The sequence below is a fragment of the Cololabis saira genome, chromosome 3, assembly GCF_033807715.1.
Source record: "Cololabis saira isolate AMF1-May2022 chromosome 3, fColSai1.1, whole genome shotgun sequence".
Lineage (NCBI taxonomy): Eukaryota > Metazoa > Chordata > Actinopteri > Beloniformes > Belonidae > Cololabis > Cololabis saira.
This window is the reverse complement of record NC_084589.1, coordinates 42,731,752-42,746,550: the sequence shown is the minus strand read 5'-3', so window position 1 is coordinate 42,746,550 and position 14,799 is coordinate 42,731,752. Positions and strand designations below refer to the sequence as shown.

Here is a 14,799-nt window from a genome sequence, read left to right as displayed (position 1 = left end):
TATTTTAAATGAAAAACACAGTACTTACACTTGTCTTTCATTTTAGTTTTTACTTGATTTTTCACTGGCATTAAAATTTGTGTCCTTTTCAACCAAAACTAAACCACAATACCACTACGTTACACCTCCAACAGCTGAAAAATATAAAAAAAAACATACAGGACTGTCTCAGAAAATTAGAATATTGTGATTTTCTGTAATGCAATTACAAAAACAAAAATATCATACATTCTGGATTCATTACAAATCAACTGAAATATTGCAAGCCTTTTATTATTTTAATATTGCTGATCATGGCTTACAGTTTAAGAAAACTCAAATATCCTATCTCAAAAAATTAGAATATTCTGGAAATCTTAATCTTAAACCATAGTAAACCATAATCAGCAATATTAAAATAATAAAAGGCTTGCAATATTTCAGTTGATTTGTAATGAATCCAGAATGTATGACATTTGTGTTTTTTTAATTGCATTACAGAAAATAAAGAACTTTATCACAATATTCTAATTTTCTGAGACAGTGCTGTATTCCATGTTTGATCAAAGAGTTACAAATGAACATTTCCTGTCATCTGTGCTTAAAATACCACTAAAACTAAAGTGCTGGGTACAAAAAAATCTCTTTTCATGTTTAAAAGGAACTGACATTTGCTGCTGGTTTACCACTCCGGTTCTTGTGAAACCTTCTTTGAAGGAGATGTTGTGATGGAATTAAAATGCAACTGTACGCAAAGTCGTCAACGTTATCTGGAATTTTTGCCAACGAATATCTCTAAATCTTAAAGTCTGGAAATCTTATTTCAGTCACTTTGCAGTAACTAAAATGAAAAATTACAAAACACTTGAAAGGGATGTGATCGTACATGGAAAAGACTATAATGGATTCAGTGGAACTTCCACTGAATCCATTATAGAATAAATCAACTTGACTTCTGTGACTTCTGTCACAGAAGTCAAGTTCATTTATTCGTTCTTTTTCCATGGTGGGGAATTATTAATCACCTCATTTCTGCAGATTAGTTCCATCTCCTTATTGTGCTCTCTTCAGTAAACTCTTAAGAATCTGAGCTATGGTGTGTCGCATTATGTCAGATTTAATCCTGAAAAGAGTTTAATAATGACTGTTGTAACAAAGGAGGATCAGAAACTACATTTTCCTCCATTCTTTATGTCAAATCAAGAGCTAAATGTGGTCACATACGTATGATGTCTGTGATAAAGATGATGTAAAGCTCCAGTGCTGCTAACCTTATGCACGGGCCGTGATGCTGGCAAGGCATTACATGTGTGTACAGATGTTCAACCAGCCCCTTTTGGAAGTTTCTTGTGCGGCAGAGCTGATCTCTGAAAAGTCTTCATGTGGCCTTTAATGATGTAGTCATCCCTCCAGTTAAGCTACCAAGATAAACTGAATCTGATATGTCTGTGAATAATAACACGCCTACATTTCATGCAGGGTTCGGGACATTAGTTGCAGATTTTTGTGTCAGTTAACGGTTTAATGAGCCACTGCATAGAGACAAGAAAGCAATTTTCTGTATGTATTGCAGAGTCTGTCCCATCCCTCAGCAGGAAAGAGGCAGGGTGGACCCTGAACGCATCACTAGTCCATTGCAGTACTGGAGTGATATTAGACATGAAATAAAATAAATAACGCCATTTCGAGGCAGAAGGAAAGATGGGAATACCAGCCCCATTTCTGCTTTCCACTCCTTCCTTTTTCTACTTCATGGCTATTGACAGATTCACAAATACGCATGCAGAGCATCACTCAGAAATCCCTCACCAAGCACTTAATGATTAAGCCATAGTTTGTCAGTAGCTGGTGTGAAAATGTGGAATAGCCTAAACAATGAATTAAAGTTAGCAAGAAATTTAACTGTTTTCAAACATGAGTTAAAGAAGCTGTTATGGAAGGAATATCAAAACTAGGTACAGGAATGGCAATGTCTGGCTATGTGTACAAAACAATGGCAATGTGGGAAATTCAGCACTGGAACACCTGGCATGGAAACAAAACATGGAAACAAAACAAAGTCACTATAAAATGTGTGTGTGTGACATTGAGCTCTATCACAGCACAGCAGATATCACGACCAAGCAGAACATAAAATCAAGAATGGAGATTCTGAACTGGTCAGTAAATGCTATTGACAAGATTTTTTCTACACGGCGTGCTGGGACAAGGGAACCGGCCTGTCCAGATGGGACATTCTTGGCGGGATACACTATGGACAGTTGGAATAAATGGAAAGTGGTGTGTCTTGGGGTGCTGGATATAGAAGACGTGGAGGACGTCTATATATTCACGGGCATGACGGTGGGCCTGGTGATCCTAGGGCTTGGCGGGGTCTGGATGCTACAAAAGTTGAGAAAAGTGAGAGCTGATCAGGCAAAGCTGCTCTCTGGCCTCGCTGACATCCAGGAGAGACTGACCAGTATATGGTCGGAGGTGTCCAAAGCTCGGGAGGAGATGAAGTCAGTACGAGCGGAGGGGGCAAAGGCTGTGGCGGCTAGAGAGCCAGAGGACAGCGACTAATCAAAATCTGCATTGACACACGCACCTCCATTGCAAAGTGGATTGCATGCAAAAAGAGGCTTGGACATAAAAATAACTGAACAGTGGACACAGTAGTAAATCACAGGAACGGTGATCAGGATGAGTGGACTGGACACGTGTACAAACATACATGCTATCTGGACTGTGAAGGATGAAATTAGACAAATTGCTATGTGGTAAACTATGTATCTTACTGAATTCTGTTGTTGATGTGATCATGAATCTTACATAGAACGGGGCGGGACTTTGATAAGCGTCAGCTTCTCCCGTACCCTTTTCGTCATGTGCTGAGTATGCAATGTATAATGTTCTGGAGATGAAATGTGTCTATATAAACATGCCGAAATAAACGAAATAATAAAAAAAAAAAAAAAACTGTGTCACTGGTAACAAGGGTGCATGTAACCACAGTCCACTAAGTTTCAGCTGCACTCGTTTTTATAATATTCTTAACCGACCCTTCATCGGTCTGCTAAGGCTGTTTAACTATAATATCGGATTGGGAAAATTTTGATACAACACTGTCTGTTTTTTCTAAAAAATTGCTTTGAAATAAGTAAATATGAGATAAAAAATCCCCCCATAATGGCTTAAATACTGTGAGGGAATGACATTGTTCTACGGTTGCCTTTGCAAGGATGCACTTTAGCTTTTTCCTTGCTTTATTTACACCGTTACCCATAAAGTTATAGAAACTTGATTTTTCAGAAACATTCCAACTGTTTTTCTTCATTTTTTATATGCAATCATTTTTTTTTATAATATAATAATTTTTTTTTATAATATTTTTAGATGCGATTTTCTTTCCCCATTTTATCACCCAGTGCTCCTACCTAAGTCAGTCCTGGGTGTTGCTCCCCCTCTACTAACCTATATGCAATCATTTTATGATTTGATGTAAAAAAAGAAAACCTTTATGCTAACTTTGACAGCGAGTTTTGTATTTGGTCCGCTGCATTATGCAGACGGAGGAAAACAAAAGAGCACGTGGAGCTTGACAGATAGTTGAGCTGAAGGGGCGACAAAAGAGAAGGAATCCTTGGACTGCGTTCATCACTCTGGACTCTCTGGACGGGCTGCAGATTGCCTAGAATTAGTGTGGTGGTGATTTATCACTGGATCACCTTGAGGAACTGTCCACCCCTCAGATGATTAGTGAAATGACTACAACCCCCTTGACCTTTACTAAATGAGAAAATGGAACATATAGCCCGTTAATGGTAAGCTTTACATTTCTTATTCCAGATGTAAATTTTACGATGGTACATTTCCGATCAAATAAATTCAGTTAGTCAGTAAGTAGTGTTTGCCAAAAGCAGAAATGTACCGTATTTTCTGGACTATAAGCCGCACCTGTATATAAGCCACTCTATTTTTAAAAAAATAATAAAAAAAGGATACAGTATGCAAGCTGCAGATATTTATGTTGTTAGATTAGATATTTACTACATGTACAGAACGATTTTGAACTGCAAATGATGTACATGTTTGTACCTAAATAGATCCTTTCCTACACTGCAAAAACTCAAAATCTTAACAAGAATATTTGTCTTATTTCTAGTTAAAATGTCTCATTTTTAGTAAAAAAATAATAATCTCATTACACTTAAAACAAGACTCGTCGCTGGAAAAAACTATTTTCACCTGTTTCAAGTAGATTTTCACTTAAAATAAGTCCCACTGGCAGATTTTTCTACTTATTTCAAGTGAAAATTTACCTGAAACAGGTGAAAATTATTTCTCTGGTAATGACTCTTGTTTTAAGTGTAATGAGATTTTTTGACTAAAAATGAGACATTTTAACTAGAAATAAGACAGATATTCCTGGTAAGATTTTGAGTTTTTGCAGTGTAACAGTGTCTTTTAACACGGCAGCAACTTTGCTGATTTAAACGGGACAGAACCAAGAGAAAATAACCGGTATTTATTTATCTATTTATCTGTTTGAAATCTGCTTCTACCTACTTCTATCTGCTAAAGAAGAAGTAGCGTATTCTTCTTTGCATTTATTTTGTCTTAGTTTTGATTCTAATTCCGGTTAGAGCGCCCCGAGCGGTGGAAGAAAAATCCACAGAATAGCCGCACCTTTGTATAAGCTGCATGGTTCAAAACCCATGAAAAAAGTAGCGGCTTATAGTCCAGAAAATATGGTATATTTGTGTGCAACGAAGAGCAGGAGACATGGGTACACTGCGAAGCGTTTGGAGCTTGAGAGAAAAGAACAAAAACACACAAAAAAACACAACAAAAAACTAGTTCAGTGTTTGTGACATCCAGCCTCCACAAGATAAACCATTTACACGGTTCACAATGCCTGCACTCAAAAACGCAGCAAAATCCCTGAGGTCACAACCCTCAGCTGGCTGCGTCACGTTGCCCTTCTGATATTTTTATTTCTTCGCCGCCCGCCTTTTGTGTGGCTCGCCAGCCCACATGCACCGAATGTAAAAACAAGGACAAGCTTTTGGTGCTTGATATCCTTGAAGACATTTATGAAATCGTAGCCAAAAAGTTGCGATTTAAGTAGCGGCGACAGGAAAGTTCTCAGTTATTGAAGGAGACGTCCCAAAGTTAAGGGACGTTTATTTGCCTCCGAAAAAACACTTTGTTTGAAGAGGACAAACCCCTCTTCATTATTGCTTTTACATTTTAAATTCTTCGTTTTATGTGAAGAACATGGAATTTCCTCAATCTACAACTGCACGGACGACTGCTTGACACACGGCACCGGAAATCGATCCTCATCTGTTTTAAAGCCAGAGATAAAGGAGTGAGATGTCACACGCACACTCGCTGAACTGTGATAATCCATGTGCAAAAGCAAATCAAAAAGACAGCGACCGTAAAAACTCTCAAGCATGATGAAAGCGCCGTGCTGAGATACACCCTCTCTCTCCTTTTCTTTGCCTTCACATCTCCAGTCTCTCTCATCCATGCGGGAGACGCTCTTGGATGCAGAAAAGCCAAGAGTCGCAGCTGCCTTTTGCTAGAAGTAGTGCAGGAGAGTTATGAAAAAAAAGAGCGCTTCCTTGAAGTCCTTTCTATTATGAATACTCAAAAACAGATGCATTTGTGGATTTTAACCCAGTTTGTGTCCAAATCCAAGATGGGTTAATGGCTTATTGATGAAGAAAAAAATGAATAGAACCAAAAATGTAAAGGGAAGCATGAATCTTGAAAGGGAGGCAACACGAAAGAAAGGACATGTAACATGAAAGAAACCGTGTAATGTAAAGGCTACTGCTGTGCTGACACACGCCCAGGGCCAACACTCACTTCTTTATTCATGGCCTGACTATTTGTCCAGTGGCAGTGAACATCTGATCTCTCTATTCATCTACCAGCCCATTTCAAATGACTATGTGGCCTAAATATTGCCTGCATGCACAGTTCAAAAGTACTGTGCATTAAAGTTTCTCCCCTGGATAGATGTTTTCATGTGCAGTCCCCCCAAAACAACAACTACTGATGACACGGACCCAGTACTGGAGTTGAGGGGGGATGAGGGGGGATGAGGGGGGATGGCATCCCCCCCTGAAATAAAAACGGTCCAAATCATCCCCCCTGTAAAACTGCCATCCCCCCTTTCCATCCCTTATGTCATTTCATCAATGAATGTGGTTTTACTGCTATTTCAACATTTAGAGTCATCACCAGAAAAATAACTTATTTGACAATTTTCACCTGTTTCAAGTAAATTTTCACTTGAAATAAGTAGAAAAATCTGCCAGTGGGACAAGATTTATCTTCTCATTGCAAGCAAAAAAATCTTATTTCATAGTGTATTTCAAGTGAAAATCTACTTGAAACAGGTGAAAATTGTTGTTTTTTCCAGTGATGAGTCTTGTTTTAAGTGTAATAAGATTTTTTTACTAAAATGAGACATTTTAACTAGAAATAGGACAAATATTCTTATTTTGAGTTTTTGCAGTGATCAATTTTACTTATCCTGTGAAGGACAGAATCATATTAGTTAAATTCTGGAATGAGGCCAACATAAATTTAAAAACATGTCATTCTCTTTTTGTTTTTAAAAAAATGGTTTGTAAAGCTATTTTTGAAGCTTATAAGTGCAATTGACCATCTGTAAATGTATCTTTGCTTTTCTATTGTTTCTTTGCCTTTTGTTGTTTCTTTGCTTTTCTATTTTTTTTTCTGGTTTTCTGGAGCTCGGTAGCCAAAAAAAGAAAGTTGGTACACTAGGATAGGCTTTTATAAGCATTTTGCTTCATCCTATGCCTTTTCAGTTATTGTTCAACACATTTTTTGGTTTTGTATGAAATGTTAATGCTGTGCACAATGTTTTTTTTTTGGTATTGTTTTGTGTTTTTTGTGTTGTCATGACTGAATAAACTTCATTCATTCATTCATTCATTCATTCATTCATTCATATTGATAAGTTCAGAAAAGTGTTTTTATTGTTGTGTTTTGATGTATTTGATGTAAGCCCAGTGGATATTTAAAGCTTACAGAAGGCTGCATTTAACTGCTGCTATGTCATTCCTGCAGTATTTCTGCAGGTGTTTTGGTCACTGCTATTATTTGTAATATATTATATTATTTGTAATCAGCACAATAATCTGTCCCCATATGATAAAATCCTCCATCCCCCCTGATTTTTTTTTACAACTCGAGTACTGCACGGACCTCATGTGAAAATTTAAAGATTTGTCCTTTGAAGCATCGAAAAACAAAAAAGAGTAAAGTGCTGAACTTAATCTCATGGTTGTTAGACCAGAATGCATCAGTCAGGGCTGGGACGGACGCACCTTCCCCAGACGGAACCGTCCTCGGCCTGGTCCGTTATTAAAACCGCTGGCTGGAGATCAGCGCTGCGATGACGCTCTGCGTTTATAAACACATGTGCAAGGCTTTTTGTCGACAGATGTCTTACAGCTTAAAAACTTCAAAGTGCATTGACTAAAGATTAATATGTGCGACATGTTGCTGCTGATGGTTATTCCCACTCCCTACAAAAAAGATATTTCCACTTTTTATCCTGCTAAATGGCGGTTCGGCACAGTTTCCTGTGGCGGGGACGACCCCAGAGCAGATACTGCAGTGGTCTGTACACCAAGCCCCAGATCTGTTTGGTCCACATTTCCATTGTCCTCTTTTACTAAATGTATTTTCACGAGACGCATCCTCGTGGAAACTTGAACCACAGAAAACAGTCATTAAATATTCTAACTTCACGCTTGTTTATTATCAGCTCTCGACACTACAAGGATGATGGGCAGAGTTATTGTAGTTAATGAAAACCGACACTAACTGTGACAAAATAATCCTGTTAACTGAAATAAGAATAAGTAGTAAAGATGTTTGGTACTTATTTTTCTGATTACTATTTTTTTCTGATTCTTACTACTCCAAAGAAAATAATGAAGAATACTTCATTGTTGATTCTTTCATCCTAGATTTTTTTTGTCAATATCTGTAAGGCAATACCTCAAAAACGAAAACTAAACTAAAACTAACCAAAGTAAAGCTAGAACTACTGATGAGCGTGGTAAACTAGCAAAGACCAGACTGAAATCATATGTTTTTTTATATACAACACAATCAGAAACCGCAAAAGTTTGCATAAGTTTTAGCATTTTTGACAAATACTTTTTAAAACTAATCACACCACCTAACGGATACACACATTTTCTGGGTATCATGGGAGAATGAGCCCAACAAAACACCATGTAAAGAAACAACAGGTACAGTACACCTACACAGCTACTTCCTGTATCACCTTTGGTCTACACAGCCCAGGACATCCCGCCTTTCCATTAGAGGAAGGTAAAACTGAAGTTATTTGATGTAAATAACAAGATCCTCATTGAAAAAAATACAAAAACCGAGACATTTATCATCCGTTACTGACATCTAGGGCTGGGCGATATATCGAGATTTTAATATATATCGATATATTTTCAAACGCGATATGGTACGAGACAATATAGTTTATATCGATTTTGAAAAATATATATATATATATTTTTTTTTTTTAATGATTTTGATATAGCTTATTTTGTGACAAATTGACTTGAATGTTTTATTTGAGATTTGCACAAATGTTACTGTCTACATTGTATTAATTGCACAGTGTATTTTAATTTAATTGTTATGCAGGAAAGGGATATTTGTTTTATTTTATTCAAGAAGCATTTTTATTCTATATATGCAGGCAGTTTATTTTTATTTCATTTGTTTTATACATTTTGATATTGTGCAGACCTCTGTTATTAAAGGAACCTGTGTGACATTTGGCACGAGGCTTTGTATTAAAACTGACTGTTTTTTTAAGGGTTTGCCTCAGAAAAAAATGAAGCTAACAGAGATGCTATGCTATAATGCTTTGGGGGAAACCCCAATTATGGCACAGAAAAAATATCGATATATATCGAGTATCGCCATTCAGCTAGAAAATATCGAGATATGACTTTTGGTCCATATCACCCAGCCCTAGTGACATGTATAAAACCTAGAGGATATCTTGATTTAACTAAATGGTCTTTTGTCTGTTCCTGTGACCAAACTTGACCCATTAAAGCTCACTCTCCCAGATATTGAATACAAAGCCACAGCTCTAAGCACAGCTAATGCCGCACCTACTGCACTTCCAGTTCTGCACTGATGTGCTGATAAACGGTAACATCTGCATACAAGCAAAGGATCCATATGAGCCTCACGAGGACTAGTTTTCTACACCTCCACCACAGTGACACACACCTCTTCTCCCCAGGCTGATATCAATTAAGCTCTGGAGCAGCAGCCGGATATAAGAGTCCAGGTAAATCATTGCACGTAAAAAGCAGACTGGCATGCTTCCTGCAACATAAAACGCCCTCTGATTAAATTACCCAAATGGCAGAATCCCAAGTGTCAAATCATTGCTTCTCCCTTGACGGCGGTCTGCTCCTCCTCAGCTGCAGCCGGTGTGATGTGCATGTGGATTACAGCGGGAGGAGAGGACCAACTGTTGCTCTAAGACGTTCACCCGGACCGACACATCCATCCTGGCTTTTATCAAGCTGCAGGAGAAGTCATAAATACATCTAACAATGAGTTGGAATAACAGTTTAGGTGATAGAAAGAGGCGTGATTCGAGTCAGAGTGACAGTGAAGTAGGGATGGGCGGTATGGACTAAAAAATGTATCACGATTATTTCTGGCATTTATCCCCATAACGATAAAAATGACGATAAAAAAACCTAAACTAACTAAACTACACCAATGAAATTGAATGAATAAAAACCAATTAAATTAGTACACCTGTACTGCAAAACTTCTTTCTTTCTTTCTTTCTTTCTTTCTTTCTTTCTTTCTTTCTTTCTTTCTTTCTTTCTTTCTTTCTTTCTTTCTTTCTTTCTTTCTTTCTTTCTTCCTTCCTTACTTCCTCCCTCCCTCCCTTCCTCCTTCCTTCTTTTTTCCCTTCCTTCCTTCCTTCCTTATTTCCTTCCTTCCTTCTTTCTTCCCTTCCTTCCTTCCTTCCTTCCTTATTTCCTTCCTTCCTTCTTTCTTCCCTTCCTTATTTCCTTCCTTCCTTCTTTTTTCCCTCCCTTCCTTCCTTCCTTCCTTCCTTCCTTCCTTCCTTCCTTATTTCCTTCCTTCCTTCCTTCTTTTTTCCCTTCCTTCCTTCCTTCCTTCCTTCCTTCCTTCCTTCCTTCCTTCCTCCCTTCCTTATTTCCTTCCTTCCTTCCTTCTTTTTTCCCTTCCTTCCTTCCTCCTTTCTTTTTCCCTTCCTTCCTTCCTTCCTTCCTTCCTTCCTTCCTTCCTTCCTTCCTTCCTTCCTTCCTTCCTTCCTTCCTTCCTTATTTCCTTCCTTCCTTCTTTTTTCCCTTCCTTATTTCCTTCCTTCCTTCCTTCTTTTTCCCTTCCTTCCTTCCTTCCTTCCTTCCTTCCTTCCTTCCTTATTTCCTTCCTTCCTTCTTTTTTCCCTTCCTTCCTTCCTTCCTTCCTTCCTTCCTTCCTTCCTTCCTTCTTTTTCCCTTCCTTATTTCCTTCCTTCCTCCCTGCCTTCCTTCCTTCCTTCCTTCTTTTTTCCCTTCCTTCCTTCCTTCCTTCCTTCCTTCCTTCCTTCCTTCCTTCCTTCCTTCCTTCTTTTTCCCTTCCTTCCTTCCTTCCTTCCTTCCTTCCTTCCTTCCTTCCTTCCTTCCTTCCTTCCTTCCTTCCTTCCTTATTTCCTTCCTTCCTTCCTCCCTGCCTTCCTTCCTTCCTTCCTTCCTTCTTTTTCCCTTCCTTATTTCCTTCCTTCCTCCCTGCCTTCCTTCCTTCCTTCCTTCTTTTTTCCCTTCCTTCCTTCCTTCCTTCCTTCCTTCCTTCCTTCCTTCCTTCCTTCTTTTTCCCTTCCTTCCTTCCTTCCTTCCTTCCTTCCTTCCTTCCTTCCTTCCTTCCTTCCTTATTTCCTTCCTTCCTTCCTCCCTGCCTTCCTTCCTTCCTTCCTTCCTTCTTTTTTCCTTTTTTTGACTTTATATCGTGAACGGTAAAATATCACCTATTCTTACAGTGAAGTACGTTTGAGTGAAACCGACCGTGTCCAGGGAGGAAATGAGGCTGCAGTTACTGCTGTCGCTAATCCTGCTGAAATGCACTTAAAACACAGTCTGCTGCAGCCCTTTTTAGGTTTATAGAACAAACTACCCGGAGGATTATTGTTCACATGGACACTGTTACTCCACAAAAACAGAAACAATAGATTTGCGCAGACAGCAAAGTAACTGGCCTAAAAACATTGTGGCCGGGGCATATTTTCTAGGTTTCAAAGATGATAAGCGGCTCAGGAGGTACAGCAGTCGCCGATTCCTCACCTTTCAGTCCGTAAGCCTAAGTGTGCTGAACCGCATTACCTCTGATATCAGTGTGTGATAGAGAAACCACTGCCGAGACATAAAGAGCTCTGAAAATGAAGAGAGTGCTGTTTAAATGGGTGGATGTGGTTTGCGGTGTAAAGAACTTTAAGTGGTTTCAAGTAGGGCTGTGCGATTAATCGATTTTAAATCTAAATCGGATTTATTAATCAAGACGATGTTAAAAAAAAATGTTTTACTTTGTTTGGCCAAGAAGATTGTTAATGTTGTCACTTTACTAAACTCAAGGAGGATTTACAGTATCTTTCAGTTGCACTTCATTCCCAATAGGGAAATTTGTTTATTATTCTTTCAAAATAAAGATAAAATATTTGAAACAATTTATTCCATTGTCTTTTGGAGTTTTACCAAAAAAATCGAAATCGAAATCGAAAATCTGGTTTTCAGAGAAAAACAATTGGGGATTTTATTTTTGTCCAAAATTGCCCAGCCCTAGTTTCAAGTAATTTAATTAAAAAACATGGGTGAAATAATGGCCTATGTTAAAACTCAGCATTGTCCTAAAGCCGCATGCAAATATAACAATAAAAATGACTAGCACTTGAATTAATTATTATGAAGTTTGTTGTTACTGTGACATCATATAACTTGGGCGTTGATCCACAAACACTGCAACAATTTAGAAGAAAAAAAAGAAAAATAAAAGAAATTCAGCAACAAAACAGAATCAAAGCTGCATGAAGTATCAAGACAAACACTGGAAAACTGAAACTGGAATATAGTTGACAGATCTGAGCTTGAGCAGCCATATCAAGGCTGCAGCTAAATCAATATTTTGATATATCAAACAAATATCAAAAGCCAAAGATTTCCCATCCAGAGCAGGTCTAGAGAAGTTCCTCCATCCCTTCATCTCCAGCAGACTGGACCATTGCAACAGAGTCTGCTCTTCCAACAAAGACTACGACTCAGGAGTTCTGAGGAAAACCAGGAAAACTAAACACATCACACCAGTTCAAACCCTCACTGTACCTAAAGAATAAAACCTTTAGGTCAAACCGCTTGTTTATAAATGAATGGATCCTGACATGAACCAGGTCTGAGATCTGCAGGGCCAGTCAGCCGGTGGAACTGATGCATTTAATAATGATGCTGCACAGAGACATCAAATGTTGAGATGATCAACATTTGACTTAAAATGCATCTGTTTCTTGTGTCTTTGTTGTGTCATTTTACTATAACTGCACTAGTGTATAGTGTTTTACTATTTTTCTGACATTGATCCATTTTATTCTTCTTTTCATCATCTATTTGATCTCGTTTTCGTTTGTCTTTAGTCCTGCTTTCATCATGTACTGTCTGGTTGCAATGTTTTTCTGGTGCATTCCTTTGCTTATTTAAAGCACTTTGAATTGCATCAGGGTTTCAAATGCGCTAAATAAAAACACTATTCTTTTTTTTTCTTCTTCAGACATGAAATCACTGCCAAATATGACATAATGCCAACATTTCTTTTCTGTTTCTGTCAGTCCTTTCAACTTTAATTAGATGGAAAACATCCCACCTTTCATATCCATAATATAACACTTAGGGGGGGATAAAAAGTTTTAAAAAAAAAACTACTACTGAACAACATAGTGTGCTGCCAGGACATGCTAGTAGAGCAGGATTAGTGATGCATAATATCTGAATATCTAGCGTAGATCCATCCCAGTCCCAGCAGAGTAATAACGCAACCCTGTTTAATTCCTGTTTTTTAAATGGCATCAACATGAGCAGTTATTATTCAAGGAAAAACGTGCAGGGATGCAACCCCGGGAACATTGCATGATGATTTCAGTTTCAAAAAGCAAGGAGAAGTGTAGAAAAGCACGCATATGGGTCGAGGTTTCCACAAAAACAAGATGCAGTAACTCACCGGCGGATGTTTTCACGGTGGAATCATGGCAAAGCCTTCAGCTCCAGTATCTGTCAGTTCCGACGCTGCGACGGCTCATCTCACACTCATCTAGGGCTCATTTCTGCTCAGGACTCTCCCTCTCCTCCCTCTTCCTCTTCTCTTCTCCCCACACTCAACAAGACTTTCCCAACATCTGTCACGGCACAGGCGCGCAGTTTCACTCCGCCCTCCTCCTCGTTAAGTCCCTCTCTGACTGCAGGATACCTAGGGGAGGTTTGAGCGTAATTGCACTACTAAAATAATTTAGGTCGACTCTGTCTTTCCCGTAGTGCGGTGATGCTGTGGTGAAGCTTCTGCCCTGCTGATGATGAGGATGAGGAGGATGAGGAGGATGATGATGATGATGAGGATGAGGATGAGGAGGATGCTTCACGTCTCTAAGCTCAGAACACAAGTTCTGCACGTTTCAGGCTGGATAAGCGCCCCATAGATCAATATGTAAAGACGTCTCTTATACTGTAAACATACACAAACGCTGTTCCTTTCTCGTGCACATCCGTCCATGATAAATTATTTCACATTTTAAGATTACAGAATGATTTAAAGGAATGTACAAATTTACTTAGGTTCAAAAAAATGTATAATGATAAAATATTTAAGTTATATGATCATGAATAGGCTGGGACTTAAACAGTACTATTGATATATGTGGTTGGTTTCTATTTAAGTGTATATTTTATTGTAAATATTGGTTACATTGACTGTTCTTTTTGTTTTGGTATTGAATAAGGGGCAGGTAAAATAAGACTTGTCTTCATCCTGCTCCTTTTCGATCATGGGTGTGTAGATTTAAGTGTACAAATGTACTACTGTAATATTGTCAAACTATGCACTACCATGCACGAAATAAATAAATAAATAAATAAGATTAGTTCTCAGAATCAAAAGGCAATATTTCCGCTCATTGGCAAAAAAAAAAGCAATGAGCCTTTGAATTCTGCTACTTTTCTGCATTGAACTACCATAAAATGTAATCTGATCTTTAGTTAAATCACTATAATAAATAAATACAGTGTGCTTTACTGTCAATGTGTCTTTACTTTCACAGCAGTTGAGTTGATAGATGGTCAAGTTTCCTTTAGGGCTGGATTATACCTCCACATTCAGGAATGTTTGACACTTCCTCTTTCCCAAACTGTTTCAGCTTAGACACATTTGTAGGTCTTGGCTCTGACTGGGAACCAGAAGATGGATTTTCTCCTCTCTGGACGTGTTTTGGTGGTGGGTTCACTTCACTGCGCACTGCGTCACCCCACACCTAAAGCCTGAATTATGGTTCTGCGTTAAATCGACGCAGAACCTACGCCAGGGCTTCCGCGTAGCCTACGGCGTAGGCTCTGCGTCGATGTAACGCAGAACCATAAATCATCCTTAAGCCTGCTGCTGGCGCGCAGCCACCGCGACGCGACCCCGGAGGATATCGGTAAACCTACAAGTTAATTTCTCCTCTTCATGATGGAAAGTGGTCCAAGCCAAGCT

At 38.6% G+C, this 14,799-nt stretch overlaps 1 protein-coding gene across 1 annotated transcript in view; it reads right to left on the bottom strand.

Moving 5' to 3' along the window:
• lingo4b (leucine rich repeat and Ig domain containing 4b) overlaps window positions 1-13,420 on the bottom strand; it is a 37,198-nt gene extending 23,778 nt beyond the window's left edge. Inside the window, exon 1 of the mRNA XM_061717564.1 lies at window positions 13,279-13,420. The gene's annotated coding sequence lies outside the window, so the exon portion shown is untranslated. The remainder of the gene's footprint in view (window positions 1-13,278) is intronic.
• Between the last annotated feature and the right edge of the window lie 1,379 nt (window positions 13,421-14,799).